Source organism: Schistocerca serialis, chromosome 5 (genome assembly GCF_023864345.2).
Source record: "Schistocerca serialis cubense isolate TAMUIC-IGC-003099 chromosome 5, iqSchSeri2.2, whole genome shotgun sequence".
Classification (NCBI taxonomy): Eukaryota; Metazoa; Arthropoda; class Insecta; order Orthoptera; family Acrididae; genus Schistocerca; species Schistocerca serialis.
In genome coordinates, this window is record NC_064642.1 from 163,351,165 (window position 1) to 163,369,077 (window position 17,913).

Genomic DNA, 17,913 nt, shown 5'->3' on the forward strand with positions numbered 1-17,913 from the left:
AATGGCCAGTAGTGTAGCATTCGCGGGCTGTCAGGTAGCGCACGCGTGGCCACAGCGCAGCCACCGACAGCCTAATCTGCATACGCTCCACCGGTCGGCGTAGCCGCTCCTCTGATTCACTCCTCTGGTCCATGTAGAGCGGCTTATTGATTGCCCCAAATACAGGTTGCCACAATGTTGTTCACGACATGATTGAGGTGTTCAGCGAATGAATATCAATAGGTACGCAACTCCGCAGTATTTTGCAAGTAGTTTTGTTCCCCTGTAACCGTTTCACTGCAACAGTAAGCATAAGTGACAAAAATAAGTGCGTGTAGCACCGCCTCCAACCTGCTTGATGAGGAGGAAGAGAGGCCACAAGTGCCTCCTGAAATGTCGTACCCAGCTACCCACCTCCGTAGCCAGAGGGCCGGAGGTGCACACCTGTATTGTGGTGCTCGACTCGGAGGGAAGCCAGTTCGAATCCTGATGGTGGAAGAAGGTTTGACTGGTAGTGTTTGGCCAGCAAGGGGTAGGCAGGTGTTTCTATAAAGTTCCTGATCACCAAACTTTGTGACAATCTCCTTGACTAAATGACATATCTCTACGTAGTGTCTCAAGGAGTGAGAGGGTATGTGACAGTGTTGATGGGGCCGTTAAGCTCAGCGACGCCTTGGCGCTACTCGAGAGCAATGTGCCGCCACCGATATTCACTCTTTCCCTTGCCTCATCATCATCATTAAACAACGACAGTACACTATGATGATGATGATAAGGTCCCATACTCCGAGGAGCGCAGGGGACGATGCGGGAGACCCGCACCGCCGTACTAACAAGGGAACCTCCCCATCGCACCCCCCTCAGATTTAGTTATAAATTGGCACAGTGGATAGGCCTTGAAAAACTGAACACAGATCAATCGAGAAAACAGGAATAAGTTGTGTGGAACTATGAAAAAATAAGCAAAATATACAAACTGAGTAGTCCATGCGCAAGATAGGTAACATCATGGATAGTGTGAGATCAAGAGCGCCGTGGTCCCGAGGTTAGAGTGAGCAACTGCGGAACGAGAGGTCCTTGGTTCAAGTCTTCTCTCGAGTGAAAAGTTTAATTTTTTATTTTCAGACAATTATCAAAGTTCAGGCACTCACACATAATCAACTTCGCTCTCCAAAATTCCAGGACATGTTCAGATTTGCTTGGACATATGCAGGATTTGACGGTCTACACACGAAAACATTTTAAAACGTAAAAAACATATGTTTTGACAGACCACAGGGAAAACTGTGCGACTGTGAAACTGTTGCATTCATTTGTTGCAGTTTATGTGACAAACTCTTATGTTTTCATCACTTTTTTGGGCGTAATTATCACATCTACAAGAAAACCTAAATTGGGCAAGGTAGAAGAATCTTTTTACCCATTCGCCAAGTGTGCAAGTTAGGTGGGTCGACAACATATTCCTGTCATGTGACGCACATGCCGTCACCAGTGTCGTATAGAATATATCAGACGTTTTTTCCTGTGGAGGCATCGGTTGACCTATGACCTTGCGATCAAATGTTTCCGGTTCCTATTGGAGAGGCACGTCCTTTCGTCTACTAATCGCACGGTTTTGCGGTGAGGTCGCAAAACACAGACACTAAACTTATTACAGTGAACAGAGACGTCAATGAATGAACGGACAGATCGTAACTTTGCGAAAATAAAGAATGTAGAATTTTCACTCCAGGGAGGACTCGAACCAAGGACCTCTCGTTCCGGAGGTGCTCACTCTAACCACGGGACCACGGCGCTCCTCAGCTCACATTGTCCTTGATGTTGCATATCTTACACATGGACTACTCGGTTTGTATATTTTTCTTATTTTTTCATAGTTCCACACAACTTCTTCCTGTTTTCTCGATTGATCTGTGTTCAGTTTTTCAAGGCCTATCCACTGTGCCAACTTATAACTAAATCTGAGGGGGGTGCGATGGGGAGGTTCCCTTGTAAGCAAGATCCTAGCGGAGGTGGTTTGCCATTGCCTTCCTCCGACCGTATTGAGGATGAATGATGGTGATGAAGACGACACAACAGAACCCAGTCATCTGGAGGCAGGGAAAATCCCTGACCCCCCCGGGAATCGAACCCGGGACGCTACCGCAAGACACGAGCTGCGGACAGTACTACACTCTATAATGATCCGTTATACTCACCTACACCCTACAGATACACATAACCACACAACTCTGACATACCTGCCAGGAAAGGGACCAATGTGCACAGAGAAAGAACACCATTTCCGCTCGGTGGCTAAACCCATCCTAAACAGACATTTACTATTGGATTAAGATCGGGTGATTTAGCGGGTCTTTCGAGGTGGTGGCTGATTGTTCGTCAAACTAGGAAAGCATGTGTGCGGTCCTGTGGACACGGCTCTCTTCATACTGGACGACGGGAGTGTCCACACTATACCCATAATGAAGATGTACATGGAAGGGCAACGTTCCGTCATCGAGACTGTTGAAATAAACATGCTTTTCACGTTTGCGATCACATGTGTGATCGGGCCTTCCCTGGCAGATATGTCAGAGTTTTGTGGGTATGTGTATCTGTAGGGTGTAGGGGAGTGTAATGGATGATTGTATAGTGTAGTATTATACTGTTGTCGTGTAATGATGATGATGATGATGAGGCAATGGAACGAGTGAATATAGGTGGCGGCACGTTGCCTACTACTCTCGAGTAGCGCTAAGGCGTCGCTGAGCTTAACGACCCCCTCCAGCGGACGGATCACATGTGTAAAACGTGTCCACAGCAATATAGAAAGCTCTTCGGTCAGAACAACGCCTTCCTCTCAAGGTTGTTTAAAAGTCTCACTAGGCCTTCGGTGCTTCCTGCGTTGTTTGGCCTATTAGAGACATGTAGCGTTATGTGCCACTGTGAGCAATGGCTTTTAAGAGATGCCCAACTACAAATAAGCGTTGCATGCCGATCAACTCGCAATGTTCACTCGTAAATTGGTTGAGACATACCCGCTTTCACTGAGAGCATCAGTTGTGAGGTTTGAAACCGACTGAGATTGACGAGACGTGACACTTCTGTCCTGGTCCCCGTTGGTTAACGTCTCTTCACGATCACTGATGTTACACCGTGTTAGATAACTGTGAGTGGTGCACTATTACTTGTGGACACGCTGCGCTGTCCATGTTGATACAGCAAGAAATCTGGCAACTTGAAGTGTGGTCGTGAACATCTTACTACACTGATTCCATACAACCGACTGAAAAATACACACCACTTCACTGTTGTGATTTACGCCAGCGGTGAAATTTCATATGAGCGCCTGATGCTAGTTCCACGCCATATGCCGGCCAAAGTGGCCGAGCGGTTCTAGGCGCTGCAGTCTGGAATTGCGCAACCGCTGCGGTCGCAGCTTCGAATCCTGCCTCGGGCATGGATGTCTGTGATGTCCTTAGGTTAGTTAGGTTTAAGTAGTTCTAAGTTCTAGGGGACTGATGACCACAGCAGTTAAGTCCCATAGTGCTCAGAACCATTTGAACCATGCCATATACATTTCTCCAAGCGACCACTGTGCTCTTTTGCAGGGATAAGAAATATTGTGTCCGAAGTTCTCGAGAAAGTTAGGTCGTCTCCCTTTTCCTCAAATCAGTTTATCGAAGGCTATTAACACTAGCTTCCGGAATGAAGGTCACTAACGGAGCCTTGTGTTGTGGTGATAGTCTCAAAGCTAGGAGTTTCTAAATTTGATGGTGAATGAGAAAAATGTCATTATCGGTATTTGGCCGGAAGTGCGGTCAGAGGTAGAGAGGTAAAGTTTCTGATTTTTTACGGTTTGAGTCATGACCTGCATTGAAAACCTGATCTCTCCGAAAGGGACCTCCAGGAGTCGCCGTGTCGTTGGTGGAGTCCCGCAGGGCTCGGTGTTGGGTCCTGTCCTGCACAAAAAAAATGGTTCAAATGGGTCTGAGCACTATGGGACTTAACTTCTGAGGTCATCAGTCCCCTAGAACTTAGAACTACTTAAACCTAACTAACCTAAGGACATCGCACACATCCATGCCCGAGGTAGGATTCGAACCTGCGACCGTAGCGGTCTACATCTACATCTACATCTACATTGATACTCCGCAAGCCACCCAACGGTGTGTGGCGGAGGGCACTTTACGTGCCACTGTCATTACCTCCCTTTCCTGTTCCAGTCGCGTATGGTTCGCGGGAAGAACGACTGTCTGAAAGCCTCCGTGCGCGCTCTAATCTCTCTAATTTTACATTCGTGATCTCCTCGGGAAGTATAAGTAGGGGGAAGCAATACATTCGATACCTCATCCAGAAACGCACCCTCTCGAAACCTGGCGAGCAAGCTACACCGCGATGCAGAGCGCCTCTCTTGCAGAGTCTGCCACTTGAGTTTATTAAACATCTCCGTAACGCTATCACGGTTACCAAATAACCCAGTGACGAAACGCGCCGCTCTTCTTTGGATCTTCTCTATCCCCTCCGTCAACCCGACCTGGCACGGATCCCACACTGATGAGCAATACTCAAGTATAGGTCGAACGAGTGTTTTGTAAGCCACTAGCGCCTAGAACCGCTCAGCCACAACGGCCGGCCGCCCCGCCAGGAAGCAGCACTTTACAGAAAGGAGCTTTTACTGAGAACGACAGGCGTGGTCAGTCGAAATGTCAGTATTTGGCTCCTGAAGATGACTAGCTGAATGTCATAAATATAAAACAATTTAGTGGAGCGTTTTTGGAGTCAGCGAAATTAGAGGTGGCCTGGCAACGCTTTGGGGTGTAGTGAGGAAGTTGTGTGCCCACTGTTGGGGGATTGAGTGGTAAATGAGAGTAAGTGATCCTTCGCGATCAACCAAATGGTTCTTCAACTATGAGAAAAGTACAAGAACAGAAAGATCGCTGGCGTGGAATTCGGTTTAGCATTCTCTGCTTTTCTCGGCGAGTGTTGCTGTTCAGTGAGCGTTCAGGGGATTGCTAGACAGACGCATCATATCAGTTCGTGGTCCCATTTGTCTGCTGGAAGTCTGGAAAAGTTTGAAGCAAATAAATATCAGTTGTTTCAGCAGAAACTTTATGTGTGGTGTTTTTGTGTGTCTGTGGGACCAATTAATTGACTCTCGACTGTTATCCCGTTTTCTTTATCGGTGGAAGTTACCTGGAGGTGGCGTGTGAACTGTTAGCGGCATACGTTTGTCAGTCCAGCGGTCGCGTTGCGGAATATCTCTGGAAGTAGTTAGATTGCTACAGGACTCTTATTGGTGACATAAAAGTAGTGACAATTTTTAACCCTATCTAGCAAGTCGAAGCTGGACTGGCGACCATCATTTAAACTCAAGTAAGTGTAGCACTGTAGAGAATCAACCCGGGTCCGCTAACAAACGTTTCCGAGTGAATTTGAGTAACAGTAGAAAAGTCAAATCAACCTTAGCTGAAATTGAAAGTAAGGGTCGTAACTTCAAGAGTGCACAGGAATTCCACTGTTAAATGGAGGGGAGACAGTGCATAGGTTTACAGACTACATTGAAGGCCTCTATAAGGGGAAGATTTGTCTGATTACGTGATAGGAGAAGAAACAAGAGTCGACAGGGAAGAGATGGGGGAGGCGGAATTCGAATTTAAAAGAGCTCTGGAAGATTTAAGGTCGAATAAGGCAGAAGGGATGGATAACATTCCATCAGAATTTGTGAAATCATTGGGGAAGTGGCAACAAAACGACTATCAAGGCTGGTGGGTGGAATATGACTCTGGCGATACACCAGCTGACTTTCGGGAGAGCTTCATCCACACAATTCCGAAGATTGCAGGAGCCGACATGTAAGAGAATTATCACGCAATCACCTTAACAGCCCATGCATTCAAGTTACTGACAAGAATAATATACAGAAGAATGAAAAAGAAAATTGAGGATTTGTTAGATGACGATCCGTTTGGCTTTACGAAAGGTGAAGGCACCAGAGAGGCAATTCTGGCTTTGAGGTTGATAATGGAAGCAATACTGAAGAAAAATCGACACATCTTCATTGGATTTGTCGACCTGGAAAAACCCTTCGACAATGTTCAAATGGTTCAAATGGCTCTGACCACTATGGGACTTAACATCTATGGTCATCAGTCCCCTAGAACTTACAACTACTTAAATCTAACTAACCTAAGGACATCACACACATCCATGCCCGAGGCAGGATTCGAACCTGCGACCGCAGCGGTCGCGCGGTTCCAGACTGTAGCGCCTTTAACCGCTTGGCCACCCCGGCCGGCGCTTCGACAATGTAAAATGGTGCAAGATGTTCTAAATTCTGAGAAAAATAGGGATAAGTTATAAGGGAAGACGAGTAATGTACAATATGTACAAGAATCAAGAGGGAATAATAAGAACCAAGAACGAAGAGCTCGGATTAAAAAGGATGTAAAAATCATCATTAATTATCATTTCATTCTAGAGAAGCTGCACGGTCATCAATGGTAGCTGTCCTTCACATATAATTAAAATATGGCTACCCAGCCATTGACCTTCGTATGCGAACGCACACGCTATGCCCCAACTCGTACGGGACTCAGTAAATTAATCTGCCACGAGTAATGAGTGTGATTGGCAAACATCTATTAGGCGCACTACAAATGTAATGGTGTGAACATGTTGGGAGTGTGGGTCTCACGGGGAGCGTGCAAGGGATAAGTCCCTGCAGGCGCACTATCCTCTGTGCCCTCGGTGGTTCAGATGGATAGAGTGTCTGCCATATAAGTAGGACATCCCGGGTTCGAGTCCAGGTTGGGGCACACATTTTCAACATGTCCCCAATGATGTATATCAACGCCTGTTTGCAGCTAGGGTGTCGATTTAATTACCATTTCGGTGTAAAAAAGGGATGTGGTCTTCCGCCTCTACTGTCCAATCTACACATCGGAGAAGCGACGACGGAAATGAGAGAACTGTTCAAGAGCGGAATTAAAATTCAAGATGAAAAGAATGTCAATGATAGGATTCGCTGATGACATTGCTGTCCTGAAGGAGACTTACAGGATGTGTTGAATGGAATGAACAGTCTGCCGAGTACGGAGTATGGACTGAGAGTAAATCGAAGAAAGTCGAAAGTAATGAGAAGCAGCAGAAATGAGACCAGTGAGAAACTGAATATCAACACTGAGGATCACGAAGTAGAGGAAGTTAAGGAATTCTGCTACCTAGGCAGCAAAATATCCCATGTGGGACGGAGCAAGGCGAACATCAAAAGCAGACTAGCACTGGCAAAAGGGGCATTCGTGGTCAAGACAAGTCTACTATTATCAAACATAAAGCTTTATCTGAGGAAGAAATTTCTGAGAATGTACGTTTGGGGCACAGTATTGTCTAGAAGTGATTATGGACTGTGGGGAAAACCGGAACAGAAGAGAATCCAAGCATTTGAGATGTGGTGCTATAGACGAATGTTGAAAATTAGGTGGACTGATAGGGTGAGTAATGAGGAGATTCTCCACAGAACCGGAGTGGAGAGGAATATGTGGAAAACACTGACAAGGAGAAGGGGCAGTATGACAGGACATCTGTTAAGACATCATGAAATAACTTCCACGGTAGTAGATGGAGCTATAGACGGGAAAAACGGTAAAGGAAGACAGAGATCGGAAGACATCCAGCAAATAATTGTGGACGCAGATTGCAAGCGCTGCTTTGAGATGAAGAGGGTGGCACAGGGGAGGAATTCGTGACAGGCTGCATCAAAACAGTCAGAAGACTGATGGCTCAGAAACAAAAAAAAGAAAAAAAATGACGTCGTGATGAAACTTACTGGCAGATTAAAACTGTGTGCCGGACCGAGACTCGAACTCTGGACCTTTGCCTTTCGCGGGTAAGTGCTCTACCAACTGAGCTACCCAAACACGACTCACGCCCCATCCTCACAGCTTTACTTCTTCCAGTACCTGTGAGGACGGGGCGTAAGTCGTGCTAGGGGAGCTCAGTTGCCTCTGGCACGGTAGCTCAGCATGTTCGGTCAGAGAGCCGGTTGGCCTCTGTAACAAAAAACCGAGTGGAAGGATCTATCACCGAACTTGAACAGGATGTCTTCCGACGTCCGCAACGACCAAACACAACGATCAATAACGGAAAAAAAAGTTAGTAGAGCACTTGCCCGCGAAAGGCGAAGGTCCCGAGTTCGAGTCTCGGTCCTCCACACAGTTTTAATCTGCCAGGAAGTTTCATATCAGCGCACACTCCGCTGCAGAGCGAAAATCTCATTCTGGAGACGTCGTGATATTTTCTCGCTGTTGTGTACATAGTTCCGCGTAGTCAGCGCGTACACAACTTTTCCACTAGAGCGCGTCCCGCTAAGCACAACAGCGCAGGCGCAGCGCTCGTCCGTCTCCGCACTACGAGATGGCGCTGTCTTAGAGACGGACCAAATTCTGCTTCCGCCGATCCGCGTATTAATATGTAACACAGCCAATGAGATTGCTGGTAACGTAGAACCTTTTCTCCTCGCGGATCACACTCGCGCTGTGATACCTGAACACTCGATGTATTATAACGAGTGTACAGACCTCCGATTAGTCAGTCTGCATTTATCTGCATCAGTCTGCATTAGTCTGTACCAGTCTATAGTCAATTTTCAGTCCGCACCTAATAAGATTAACATATTCCTGTAAATAGCCATGAAGATAAACATATAGCCACTTTTGTCAAGTATCAGAGATATGTGAGAATAAGATTAACGTACCAAGATCAAGCTGGTAACAACTGGCAGAGAACTCCCCAAGACTGTCCCACTTGGAGAAGACTGCTGAAAGCCTACCTGAATCCACGACTCGAAGAGGCCACATCATTTAATGATTGAATTGGCTGATGATGATGATGATGATGATGATGAAGACCAAGACCAAAGGAACTTCAGATTGTCAATTGTAAACAGCATCCAGAACCAAGTTAAGTTATTTTTATGCTTGTTATTATTTTAATAAATGTGTGTGAAAATTAATCAAGTTATGTATAAAGTTGGTCACTGTCAGTCTGCTACTCGAAGCGTGCAAGTGGCATTTCTATCGTCTGACCTAACGGCAGAAGATAAACACGCCACGATAAGACCACGAGACATATTGCTGACACTCGCATACTTCGTTAGAGCGACAAGTCAAATAATCTGATGGTGTGTGTACCGAAGGTCTTACAGTACGCACACCACACTCGCTCGCCATACATCGCCAATCGTTACAGTTGCGTTATATCGCTGCGGGCGCGATTGGTGCTCCGTAGGACACCGCGTTAGATTCGAGGGTGGACGAAACGATCCTTTGTGGGATGGATGGGGATTTGAAATTGGCCCCCTTCGAAGTCGAGTTTCACGTCTCCACTGCTGTGACACTTTGCCCCGTTCGATTGTCGCGCAGATATCGCAGGACTAGCAGCGTGTCAACTGTTTAATAGGGACCTATAAAATGAATTTTGTCCGACGACGGGCGATCTTCTTCTGCGATTGACGGACGTGGAACTCTGAGGCGGCCGCCTGATGAGAGACGGGAGGGAGGGTGAGAGAGAGATGGAGGGCGTGAGGGAGGGAGGCCTGCTCCATCACCGCCTGTCGCCGGCGCCGTCAGCGCGAGCAAAGTTGTCCGACAGCGCGCCGTGCCGCCGCCGTCTGCGTCGATACGGTGGCGCGCCAGCAGGACCCGCTTCTCATGCGATCAGTGCTTTGCAAATTGAGAGAAAACTTGTACACCAAACTGGTCCAGTTTCGAATGCGTTAAAAGTGCAGTAGGAATCAAATCGGAACCACAATGCTTAACTACATATCGCTCTACTCCATTTATGTAAATCTTCACGCTTTCTTGACCGTTGTCACTGAAGGTGAAATCTCCTAGGTTGTTAGACCGTGTCATGTTCATCTCCAGTTTCTTTTGTACGATCGGCGTTTCGACCCCTCCGCTGGAATCTTCTGCTGTTCAACTAAACGCGGACACCAGAAAATCCTGAAGAAGACCCCAGCAGAGGAGTTCAAACGTCGACCGTGCAGACGATACTGAAGAGGAACCATGACGCTTCCTAACAATGTAGCAGATTTTATCTTAAATTCAGTTCAATCAATTTTTTTGGGGATTTATTTTTCGCCTTCTGAAGACCCTTTCTTCCGTCTAATCGGGGATCTTTCGATATTCTAAGTTGTCTGTTTAGCATCCATTAAATCAGAGTAGAGTATCTGACAAATTCTCTATTACTAATGGGCTCAAACAACGATGTATCCTCGCGCCAGCTCTATACCTAGCAGCCATGATTTATGAGACATCGTCTGTAAACAACGCAGGAGTAGAACTCAAATATATATTTGACAGAGAGCTACATAATCAGTCCATACTGCACTCCAAATGGTTCGCAAGTCTCACTCAGGTAAATGAACTGAAATACGCTCACAACAAAGTTTCTCTAGCTCACACATCCGCATAGTTGTAATTGTCAGTAAATTGTTTCAGTCCTGCATATAAAAGGTTTGGCATGACCGTCAAAATCCAAAAAACCAAGGTACCCGCACAGTCAGCTTCCGGAACTGCCTTTCCGGATCTCAATATCTCTATTGCCGGCCGCTGTGGCCAAGCGGTTCCTGGGCGCTTCAGTCTAGAACCGCGCAACCGCTACGGTCGCGGGTTCGAATTCTGCCTCGGGCATGGGTGTGTGTGATGTCCTTAGGTTAGTTAGGCTTAAGTAGTTCTACGTTCTAGGGGACTGATGACCTCAGATGTTAAGTCCCATAGTGCTCAGAGCCATTTGAATCAATATCTCTATTTCCAGCACACCTTTGGAACAAGCAGATCACTTCCTCTATCTAGGAAGCATAGCTTGTCGAAAAAGGACATGGAGAAGAGGATGCATGCTGCACACGTTGCTTTTGGACGGCTCCTACATCGCGTCTTCCTGAATAAAGATCTGACGCTAGGCTCCAAACGGATGGTGTACTGAGCAGGTGTCGTTTCTACCCTGCTCTATGGTTTGGAAACATGGACACTATACTGCTCTGAACTTAAGAAGCTAGGACGCTTCAACCAGCAGAAGCTGAGATACATTATGGACATCGAATGTGATTACTTCGTATCAAACACTATGTTTCTTGGGAAGGCAAATGTATAGTGTGGTGGCTTCTATACTATACATTTGCCTTCCCCAGAAACATAGTGTTTGATACGAAGTAATCACATTCGATGTTCATAATGTATCTAAGCTTCTGCTGGTTGAAGCGTCCTAGTTTCTTAAGTTCAGGGCAATATAGTGTCCAGGTTTCCAAACCATAGAGCACGGTAGAAACGACACCTGCTCAGTACACCATCAGTTTGATGCATAGCGTCAGATCTTTATTCAGTATAGTATAGAAGCCAACCTTTTGACAATGTTGACTGGAATACTTTATTTCAAATTCTGAAGGTGGCAGGGGTAAAATACAGGGAGCGAAAGGCTATTTACAATTTGTACAGAAACCAGATGGCAGTTATAAGAGTCGAGGGGCATGAAAGGGAAGCAGCGGCTGGGAAGGGAGTGTGACAGGGTTGTAGCCTGTCCCCGATGTTATTTAATCTGTATATTGAGCAAGCAGTAAAGGAAACAAAAGAAAAGTTTGCAGTAGGTATTAAAGTCCATGAAGAAGAAATAAAAACGTTGAGGTTCGCCGATGACATTGTAATTCTGTCAGAGACAGCAAAGGACTTGGAGGAGCAGTTGAACGGAATGGACAGTGTCTTGAAAGGAGGATATAAGATGAACATCAACAAAAGCAAAACGAGGATAATGGAATGTAGTCGAATTAAGTAGAGTGATGCTGATAGAATTAGATTAGGAAATGAGACACTTAAAGTAGTAAAGGAGTTTTGCTACTTGGGGAGCAAAATAACTGATGATGGTCGAAGTAGAGAGGATATAAAATGTAGACTGGCAATGGCAAGGAAAGCGATTCTGAAGAAGAGAAATTTGTTAACATCGGGTATAGATTTAAGTGTCAGGAAGTCCTTTCTGAAAGTATTTGTATGGAGTGTAGCCATGTATGGAAGTGAAACATGGACGATAACTAGTTTGGACAAGAAGAGAACAGAAGCTTTCGAAATGTGGTGCTACAGAAGAATGCTGAAGATTAGATGGGTAGATCACATAACTAATGAGGAGGTAATGAATAGGATTGGGGAGAAGAGGAGTTTGTGGCACAACTTGACTAGAAGAAGGGATCGGTTGGTAGGACATGTTCTGAGGCATCAAGGGATTACCAATTTAGTATTGGAGGGCAGCGTGGAGAGTAAAAATCATAGAGGGAGACCAAGAGATGAATACACTAAGCATATTCAAAGGGATCTAGGCTGCAGTACGTACTGGGAGATGAAGAAGCTGCGCAGGATAGAGTAGCATGGAGAGCTGCATCAAACCAGTCTCAGGACTGAAGACCACAACAACAACAACAACAACAAGAAGCCACCGTCATTGTTCACCAACTCAGAAGGGTCGGGCATGTCAAGCAGATGAGAAACAACAGACTTCCTCGACAAATTTTGTGTACTACTGAAGTGAATGCAGGTAGAAGGACCAAAGCGCTATAAGGACCATTTGAAGAAGAACCTAAAGGGCTATGGGTGACAGGGGTGAGCGACAGTTGCGGAGACTTGTGCGGACGAACAAGATGTGCAACTATCGTGCAACTGACTGCCCGAATGAACGAAGGAGCTACCAACAGTGTCTTCTCATCTACCATTCAGCGAACGTTGCTGCATGTAGGTCTCGGCAGCAGGCGCCTGGTTCATGCAGCCTTACTGACTGCTGTTCGTCAGTGACGAAGAATGGAATTTGCCCGCCAATACCGCAACTGGATGTCCAGTGACTGGTGGCAGGTGGCCTCCTGAATCATGTTTTGTGCTCCAACAGGCTGATGGCCATTGGCATGCAAGATGTGAAAGGTCAGAAAGCACAAGAGGGAGGGAGCTTTATGGTCTGCGGAACATTTTCGTGACATTTCGTAGGTGATCTCCGTCATTCTGGAAGGCGCAATGAGTGAACGCATGTACGCACATATCCTTGGGGACCACATCCACCCCTACTTTGTTACTCCTCGGCACGGTGGCATCTACCAGCAGGACAGCCGGCCGGTGTGGATGTGCGGTTCTAGGCGCTTCAGTCTCGAACCGCGTGACCGCTACGGTCGCAGGTTCGAATCCTGCCTCGGTCATGGATGTGTGTGATGTTCTTAGGTTAGTTAGGTATAAGTAGTTCTAAGTTCTAGGCGACTGATGACCTCAGAAGTTGAGTCCCACAGTGCTCAGAGCCATTTGAACCATTTTGAACTTAATCGATTAATGTGATAGCACCAAAGTGAGTAGCAAACCGTACTACTTTTAAAGATGATCTACAGTGGAGCGCAACGTCAGTGGAAATAAATCCTACATGATCGCAGTCGTTTAGCCTTATAGCCCTTCGCGACCGCTACGGTCGCAGGTTCGAATATTGCCTCGGGCATGGATGTGTGTGATGTCCTTACGTTAGTTAGGTTTAAGTAGTTCTAAGTTCTAGGGGAATGATGACCACAAATGTTAAGTCCCATAGTATTCAGAGCCATTTGAACCATTTGAACATTACTGCGACCACCTGTCAGAATCCTGAACAACCACGCTGAGCGTTGCGAGACGAATAGGGAGAGAATCACTGAGGTTCAGGGAGGTACCAACATATATGTGGAGCCCTGCCGACTCCAGCAGGGCAATGCAACGTGTCACACAGCTCGCAGTTCGCTCGTGGCTCGAAGAGCACCATTATGAATTTACAGTACTCCCATAGCCAAACTAATCAGATTTAGGCACAATCGAAAATCTGATGGAACACCTCGATCGGGCTGTTCCCGCTGTGGATCATAAATCGATAGATCTTTTGGATCTGGAGTCGGCAGGGCTCCACATATCTGTTGGTACCTTCCTGAACCTCAGTGATTCTCTCCCTATTCGTCTCGCAACGCTCAGCGTGGTTATTCAGGATTCTGAAAGGTGGTCGCAGTAATGTTCAAATGGTTCAAATGGCTCTGAGCACTATGGGACGTAACTTATGAGGTCGTTAGTCCCCTAGAACTTAGAACTAGTTAAACCTAACTAACCTAAGGACATCACACATATCCATGCCCGAGGCAGAATTCGAACCTTCGACCGTTGGGGTCTCGCGGTTCCAGACGGCAGCGCCTAGAACCACACGGCCACTTCGGCCGGCGCAGTAATGTGACTGGACAGTGTGTTATATTTGCAAAAATTGTTAATCCGTATATAACCTGCGTAAGTAGTATATGATCACTGAAACTTATAAAGGAATCAGGTAAAGAAAGAAGATCATCTGAGTTTTATAACCTTAATTAGTGGAAGCACCGTAATTGTGAGAGCTGGTGGGACGCGGCTAGTGAGGGAAGCGTGCGAAAGTTGTAGGTGTTCGTCACGAGCTGCCTTCCCGAGCGGACGTGGAAGACATAGCTTGAGACGTCGCGAGGCTGCGCAGATTTACATTGAAACCCACAAAAGCCACCAGTATTTCATTAGATTCCAGAAAGCTACCAAATTTGTGGGTTGTTGACTGCGCCAGCTATTCCAGATCGTCCCAGACATTATCTGTGGGATGAGGGGCGGGTGATTTAGTGGGCCAGTTGTGGTGCGGTCTGGTACCTGAGTATTCGTCACACCATGAACTTTTCCTTGGAGCCCTATGAATATGGCTATCGTCATCTTGGAGGAGGGATGAAGATATAGAACGAAGGGAACTCTTGCTCACCGTGAATGTTCAAATAAACTTTCTCGTTCGTGATCTCGGTAACCTGAATGGGTGTGCCGAAGTCACGATACGCAAGACACCCCTGAAACATCACAGAGCCTCCTCCGATCTGAACCAGACCCTCCACAAACTACAGATTAAAAGCCTCATTGGGCTGTCGGTGCACTCGACGCCTTGCGTGATCTCAGTGAGTCAGATTCCCGACTCCTCGTGTCACACGACCTGCCTCTAATCAGCCACCTGCTGTCCAGTTTCTTCGATGTTTGGACCATTGATGATGTACAACTTAACGTGCCGTTGCGATTAATGGCCTTTCGCGAGGTATCAGACTCCAGGTATTCAGTTCCCCGCGAAATATTAGGTCGGAAACTGGTTGAGATGGGCCTGCATTCACTGACGGCAGCAATTCTTGTCTGGTTTGAAACCGATTGTCGTGGACAAGGCGTGACAGCCGTTTCCGGTCTGTTGGGATGTTTTTACGGCCACGGTGATTGCACCGTGTTACTTGGCTCCGAGCGGTACGACTTTTCCTGTCGACACATTAGATAGTCCGTACTGATACGCCAAGAAATCGGGCAACTTCGTTCACAGCGTGGTTATGGGCTCTCGAAACGCGATAGTTGTTTTCTACCATTCTGTCACGTCTCCAAGTGCACATATCTTACAGCGCTGATTCCATAAAACCACCACAGTGCCATGACTTTCGTCAGTGGTGGCGGGTCAAATGAGCGCCTCGTACCAAAGCTACACCAAAGCTTCAATGAGGCCAGTTTCCTCTTTTACCAGGGGTTCCTACGCCTTGGCCGGTGACGTTTTCAAGGCAATGTGCTGTATATGCTTCCCGTAGAACTGTATTAGAAAAACCGGCAGCGAAATTACTAAATGTTTCAATATGTTAATTCATATTGAAATATGCGGTTATTTGGAATCGCCTCACCGTTATCATGATCCTGCGCCTGACCTAAATTCTACCGTTCTTGCATTATTGGGCTAACCAACATACTGAAATTCTTTAATAGAATTTTCTCATGTTGAGAAGATCGAAGGAACGATCTGCTTTACTTGCTAAAAACTTTCAACAGCCAAGATCACGTAAATATTTCTATATTTAAAGCAACCGGCTTCGACAGACGTCGTCGTCATCTTCAGGTCTTAAAAATTCTTTTTGTTATGAAAGGTGTTCGTTTTACTTTGGGTCTCGTGATAAGTTGTCATGTGGAATTAAAATCAGGTTAAATCTTATTTGCCGTTTAAAGCAAATTACCAACTTTTAGAATATGTCCAGCTTATGTAAACAGATGTTCAACTGTGTACTGTGTTTTTGTGAAGTAACAGGCATCTGAGAGCGATATATGTATGGACATGGCCATTTACACAAGGCACTTTATGTTTTTAAATATTTTGGTTATGACAAACCTTTTATAATGTGCTGATTTTTATTCCACATGACAAGTTGGCGGGAAGTCCACCGTAAAATTGAACATGTATCACAACAAAGAGATTTTTTAAGACTGAAAATGACAGCAAAGTCTGTCGAAATCGGCTGTTTCAAATAAAGAAATGTTTCTGCGACCTTGGTTGTTGAATGTTTTTAGTAAATTTTAATGAGATATGGTTTGAATTATATATTACTGTTTTCAAAGAATAATTTCATTTTGTAATCTTTCAGTTATTTAGTTTCACGTTGCCCTATATTTTCTGTGAAAATGTGACACGTTACTGTGCTTGTTAGCGTATGAACAAGTTTTTATTCTGTCCCTTGATGTGTCTTTGTAATAGCGTTGCCTTGTTCGTTATTACGTGAAAAACATAGGTACTGAAGCCTTGACAGGTAGTACCGAAAATTCGCATCGTCCTGAATAACCAGAAGTATAGTTTTCAGTGAAGTATACGTTAAAATGAGGTAACATAATCCCAGCTATCGTATCTAAATTTCATATGATTAATTTTTAATGAATGAAAAGCACAATATTGAGTATGTTTTACAGGATTAATGTGTTTAGTTAATCGGTTTTCTTCTTACAAGGCCATCATTAGACTTTAAGTGTTGTTGTCGAATAAGTTACAATATTTGTAAGCGACATTGGAAAGAAGTTACTTATTAGTAAATGTCATCTTTGACACTGTGGTGGCAATGCAATTAATAAATTTCCGGTTAAATGCGAGCAGAACTCGTGCACGAGTATTCCGTACAGATTTAATTATGTATAAAGCTAATTCATGCATCCCAGCAATCAAGAACCCCGACGATTTTTCCTGTTACCAATATCAATACAGGAAAGATACAAGTCTACCCATTTCTGAGAAAAAGGAGTCTTAAGACAAGGACAGATAGCGATACAGGAAAGATATAAGTCCACCCGTTCCTGGATCTTAACACAAGGACAGACAGTCGGATAACAAATGACATAAGAAATATTTTTTTCATGCGATATAATTACAAAGTACTTTTTTCATGTGATATAATTACAAAGTACCAATCTTCGTACTTTTTCCTTTACTTGTGGTTTGAAACCTTGCTTCTATCCGAATCTAGTGGTTCACCGTTGACGGGTTTTGATAAGCCAGTCTGCCAGTATCGAAACGAATGACGAAAATGGCCGTATCTTTTGATTGCACTGACTTATAAGTTTAACGTTTTAACAGCACCAAACAACTATAGATCTCAGTACGTGACATAAATTTCAACTTGATACGTACACCTTTTCCTAAGAAAAACGGGGTCATAATAAATGGACGGACAGACCGTCTGTCAGATAACAAATGACCAAAAGAATTTTTTTCGTGTGTTGTAATTACAAATTAACAATTTTCGGGTTTTTTCCTTTAGCTTCATTGTGAAACCTTGGTTCTCGCCAAATTGCATCATTCTATGTCAACAGGAAGGACCCTACAGAGTTTGATGAGTAATCATCTTGGGTATTAATAATCGCTTCAGCTGTATTTTGGTCCTTTATAATTGTATCACTACCGGTTTCGTGGCGTTAAAGCCACATCTTCAGGTGACATATGATTAAAACATTAGAGCGGAAAAGCTCGGAATCTTTTTTCTCAACATTCGTTGTCTGTCAAATACAAAACACCGCTAAAAGACGGTATGCTATGGATTGAAAACTGCCAAATTCCAATATAGTGGTGGGTCCGAAACAAATCGTATCA